This window comes from Cydia splendana, chromosome 21, assembly GCF_910591565.1.
Source record: "Cydia splendana chromosome 21, ilCydSple1.2, whole genome shotgun sequence".
NCBI classification, from domain to species: Eukaryota; Metazoa; Arthropoda; class Insecta; order Lepidoptera; family Tortricidae; genus Cydia; species Cydia splendana.
This window is the reverse complement of record NC_085980.1, coordinates 10,310,713-10,316,712: the sequence shown is the minus strand read 5'-3', so window position 1 is coordinate 10,316,712 and position 6,000 is coordinate 10,310,713. Positions and strand designations below refer to the sequence as shown.

The 6,000-nt window shown below is 36.8% G+C and overlaps 1 long non-coding RNA gene across 1 annotated transcript in view; it reads right to left on the bottom strand.

Annotated features, from left to right (window-relative positions):
* Positions 1-369: 369 nt before the first annotated feature.
* Positions 370-6,000, bottom strand: part of LOC134801070 (uncharacterized) — a 105,445-nt gene continuing 99,814 nt past the window's right edge. The window contains exon 2 of the long non-coding RNA XR_010145625.1: positions 370-1,280. This is a non-coding gene — a long non-coding RNA (uncharacterized LOC134801070). The remainder of the gene's footprint in view (positions 1,281-6,000) is intronic.

Below are 6,000 nucleotides of genomic sequence, written 5' to 3'. Positions count from 1 at the left end.
CAAACTGGTTTTGCTAGAGTATAGGCCCCGTGCAAGAACTATAGGGGGCAGCAAAGGAGCCGTCAGATTTGTGGCGCGAGGCGTAAATGTGTCGTTTATGCTTCCGATGTAGCCCACAAGATCGTAGAACCTACTATGCACAAGGAAACGTACCGACGAGAACGGTAGATGGTAGCACTTGCTTTGGCAATGTACATGTGCACATATGTTTCCGACACAAGATGGTAGACCCTCCAACGCGCACGTCCCTATACTTTCTCATAGCACTTGTAAATGATTTTTGTCCTAATATCAAATCTAGGTACTTCTTAAGAAGTTATCATTTTCAAGAAATTTATGCAACAATGAACAACAAAGTGAAACACAGTGTATTTTAAATAGTTTTCATTTAATATTTTTGTACTATCTACTATATACATGGTGAATATTAAATATCTATAGAAAAAACATCGAACGTAAAACTAGCTACATAATACAAAATACACGCGGGGCGCGGCAGCGTCACTCCAAACTAACAAAATATACAATCACTCCACTTCTAAATGAAATCTAAGACTTAGGTATAGTCAGACAGAAAAACTTAAAGCCTGACCAATAATATATGACCATTGTCAAGAGGGTGCTGTGATTCTCATTTATAGGGTGACAGTTCAGTTTAGTATGAAAAAATTAGTTCCAGTGAAATTCAGCAACATGGCGCGTGATCATATATTACTGGTCAGGCTTTACATGCCAAATGAGAGTTCCAAGATCCTAAATGGTGAGGGACAGTGTATTATTCTCTTCAAAAATAATTTTAGTATGAATACAAAAAATAGTACAATAAAAAACATACGATAGACAATAAAGGTACAAGAAAAAAATTATAGTTTAATTCCTTAATCCGCCTCGAAATCTTGCCTAAATCACATCTACAGATATGGATACTTTTGGACCTTATAGTTTAGGTAATAAGACTCAATATCGTACACATTAGACCTGGCAACACTGCCCGGCCCCTTAACGCAAACAAAACTAATTCTCCCCTACATCTCAAAAGCCATTGTATCCACGAATACATTAGACTCAGCCTTTTTATAGAAAATAACCTAATTCAAGTTGTAGCCCTTGGGCTAGTGACATCCTTTTATTTATGTGATTTTTGTTCAATCCTAACGATTAACGTCATCATAATCACAAACCAATCAGTAAAAATTGTGTAAAACTTTTAGGATTTTTATCAAAAGAGAATGATGCAATCATCGAATGAAACATTCACTTTTGTTTAAACAAAAAATGTCCTGTTTATACATGTTTTCGATAAAAGACCTGATAATGTCTCTTCCATACTCATATCACTCTTGCATATAAGTGCGACAGAGAGACATTAGCGTTTCGTTCGCTAAGGCGCAAACGATTGGCATGTTGGCTAGACCCCCTGTTTCAAGCGAGGCAAGTCGGTTCTAAGCAAGTCTGCAATAGCATGAAAAAAAAGCACATGTAAGAAATTAATTCTCAATAAGATAACACAATTTTCTATTATTAGTAACTACAACGCAAATTCTCGTTACTTTAGACTGTATTTACAAATAAACAGGTGTTCTCCCGTATGAGTTTGGTTATGAAATCGTTTGGATAGTTTCGAAAATAATTCTGACGTACATGTAACCTTTAAGGTTCAAAACTTTCATTTTGGAAATGAAAAATCGGTAATTTTGTACACTTTCCGACAGCACAAGTACCCAAGAACTGATCACAAATTGTCCTCATTTTCAAAAAGAAAACTAGTGTGGAAATTCCTTAATTTCTAAGTCAGCTTTCGGAATTATCCAAATATGAGTAAAACTGGATCGGTTGTCGACGTTTCCACTAAATATATACATGGCTATGTTAGTAAAGGCAGCATTGATCTATTTTATTATACTATTATTGCATATTTTTTATGAAGCCCGTTGCTGTTAAAATGACTAACCTAGGATAAAACTACCCAAGTTATTGGCACTGGAATATGTAGGCGATTGGTACAATCAAGGTATTACATAACGACACGGGCAAAGTCCCAGAAATATGCTCACTACCCTAACAAGCTCGTCTATAGATATTTTCGGCACTATATCTGTAAACTATGTCTTAGTTTATCTATGACCGTATGTTTAGTTTGTCCATGACTTTTATGTTATCGTGTCTATGATTGAAAAAAAGAGTAAGTCATTCTTAGACCAAACTATGGTCTGTATCTTTAGGTATTTAAATAAAAGTAAACAAAATCTACCCTCAAATGGCTCCTTAAGCCAGTTGAGGGTAGATGAAAACATTACATGATCCAGTCAGGTTACAGTCAGGTTGTTCAGTGACAGATCCAGGGGCTTTTGTATTTGGTTGGTTAAGCAATAAATGTTATAACTACCCGAAAATTTACAAATTGTTTGTTTACTTTTATTTAAATACCTAAGTATAGACATGGTTGTTGTTAATTCCAAATCCTAATATTACATTATCCGTGTCGATAATCGATATATAGATGGTCAAGCAAATCTTGTCAGTAGAAAAAGGCACGAAATTCAAATTTTCTATGGGACGATATCGTTTCGCGCCTACATTTTTCAAATTTGCCGCCTTTTTCTACTGACAAGATCTGCTTGACCCAGTATATCTTGCCTGTACTGTACCTATATGGTTCCATGATAAGGTAGAAGGTGCCAGCCATCGATTGGCAAATATTAGCCACAAATGTTTCTACGCGTTCGGTATCTATTTTAAACTACAAGGCTTGGTAAAGGCACTATTTTTGAAGACAATCAATCCGGTTTCACTCAATATTATGCAGCGTTTTATACAAAATAACGCACAGTTTGTGTTTTAGCGTATTACAAAGAGTTATTAATAGTAGAAAAGGCATGAAGTCCAAGATAAATTTTTACTGTACTGTCGCGTACAGTCTGCAAAGTTATTGGGAAAGCTAATGGTTTTTCTGAGTGTACGTTAGGCGGTTATCAAAATGACTTGTTGGCCGGTCGGTTGCCACAAAACCTACACGCCGTAAGTGTCAGTTTGGCTATCAGACGGATTTTTTCTTTAGACTTTACACCTCTTCCACGATAATTCTTTGGTATTTTCTATAGGTGTTCTCGGACATGACTCACACAACCAATAGGTGTCGCTGTTTTTCATAAGGCTATTTTAATGTGAGCACCTAAAATCAAATAATATCGACCGTAATTCTAATCGCGCGTTTAAAATGGTCATTTGATAAACACAATCATGCACATTCTCAATTGTATTTATATGAATATACTCGTAGACGAATATTTTATTAAATGTAAATATGAATCATCTTCTTTAATTAATCTTCACTTCCTTTCAAACATGTTCATTAGCAGATATCGTAAATTTTATAGCATTTTCGGTGCAGCGGAGTGGTGTTAACGGAATTGGTATAAATAATTTCAACCCTAATGAGTAATTAGAGTTAATTACGTTAATATTAACCTTAATTTACCATTTCAATTGGAATTATCTGTACCAATTCCGTAAACATCACTCCGCTGCACCAAAAATGCTATAAAATTTACGATGTCTGGTCATTAGCTTAACAAATTCAGTGCCAGCGCGAGCTACGCGCTACGAGCGTAGCCGATAACATGGAAAAAACCGTATGTACTTAGCGAAAAGCGCCTATCAACAGACAACCCGCCTAGCGGGTCGCTGGCAGTGAATGTGTTAATGTATACAACACAATTATAACACAAATTGAATAACTCTTTTCACATCATTTCGAGCGTATACATACATATCTTCGTTAGTTTTGTTATTATTTCAAATGTACTTCCATACAATGTATCTCAACATTCGCCTTTTCTCGTATCGAACTGCAATTTTATATCCGATAGGTAGTTTCTTAAACTATATAGAACAAGTTAACCGATTTACATTGTGATAAGCCATTAGCCATTGAAATAACAATACAGTAGAACTTATTATCCGAACCCTCAATTATCTGAACGCTCCGAACGTTGGCGCGATTTGGTTGCTCATTCTCCGATTAAGATCGGTTTTCCTACGTTAGCGGTGCCGTCATATAGCGGCCGTCTCCATACTAAATAATAAGGCTAAATATGGATGTCGTAGTATTTGTATGGAGACGGCCGCTATTTATGACGGCACCGCTATCCTAGGAAACCAGAGCATTAGTTCGGTGGTATCGAGCGTGTTGAAACGCGTGTTGTTTCATCGAATATTTGATGTTCGTAAAATTTTAGGGAATGGCGGGTAATACACGAAATTTTTTGCGTCTTTACACGTCTTTTAGTATAAATCTTTGATTGTAACAAACTAATGGTGCTGTGATTAACAGTGTTCTCATCTTTATAGAAGCATCATCAATGATCAATAATCATTATTAAATTGTACAAAGGGATTTAATCGCATATTTAAAAAGTCGCGTATTTACAGTCCATTAATCGAATATCGTCAGTGTTGTGTGTCGACAGAGTAACATCCCTAGTGCGAAAAACGTTCAAACTGATAAACAAGACCAAGTGCGGGTAGTTCGAAAAACTCGCGCGGCTAGAACATGTTGATGTCAACTTTAGCCAGTCTTCTCCGAGACCACGGGGACAACGCCGTCCTCGAAACGTCAAATACGCGATGAAGTCCCGTTGTACAATTTAATAATGTGTAAAAATCGTGAAAGTTTAAAATCAATATCTATAATCATATTTGTGTAAGAGCCGATCATCCAATATAAGATCGGTTATGCACATTCTCAGTCTAAAAAGACAACAGTTATTGACCTCCCGTTCTATACCACTTTCAGTTTGCTATAAATGAAGTCCATAGCAAATATATGTGGTTATAGGATTTTACGTTTCGATTACAGTCACTCATTCAACGATATATATACTTCACCTATTTAAGGCCGACGCTAACAGAAAATTTACATATCCAACATACTAAGCACAGTTCTCACACTTCCAAACTTAATTCATACAAAACTGGCCCTAAATACAACGGTAAATGGGAATATGATGCGTTTAAACGTCAATTCCTTTGCACACATTTTAGACGAAGTCGTTAACAATTTGATGATATTTCTAGTTATTTATTGGTAGTCAGGGACCTGTAGGGGCATTTCACAAAAAGGTCTACTTTTTTAGTTTATATTTCATGTACGCATATTACAATGCGCTTATGGACGTGAAGTGAAGCTATACTGACTCTAACCATACACCTCCCGAGAAAATTTAAGTCTTGCAACTTTGTCTGCGACGCGTATGGCAGCTACCTAAGGGTCAATTGCACCAAACGGTCTGTCACCGTTAAAGAGTTCGCTAAATTTTATTATTGTATAGGAAGTCTCATAGTTCAGTGCTGGGTGACGTTAGTCAGTCCGTCAACTGTGTTTGGTGCAACCGGCCCTAAATCTGTATTATATACCCGTTGCATTTAAAGTTATCAAACAATATTATGCCAAATATCGGCTTCTTAGCTTTAATAGAAGTGTAGAATAAATAGCGTCACGTACAGACAGCAATACTATTCGCTTAGGACTTTGCATTCAAACTTCTATACAGGGGGGGTACCTTTCTCTTCAGCTAACTGTACTTGACACTTTTCTAGAATGCGCTTGTACCAGACAACCAGCAATATCACCATAATATCGAAACACTACGTCAAAAAGATCAAAGAACACAGGCTAAAACGCTCTGATATTGCCCCAAATGTTTGCCAGGCCAAAACAACAACTACAAAGAACCTAATCTTAACTTGTCTTAAATGACGCTCTGATTGGCTATTGAGACGACGGGCTGCTAGTTGTTGGCCGAGATGACGGTGGAGCCGGGGGGTATCTTCTGCGGCACCATGCCGTCTATGTGCCGGTACTTCTTGAGGCGCGTCCACTGGTAGTTTTTGTAGTTAAGCTAAGTTATCATGCCAAATATCGGCTTCTTAGCTTTATCAGAAGGGTTTTAAAAATTAACTGTAATTTTTCCAGAATACTCCTCTCCCAGACAATTAATA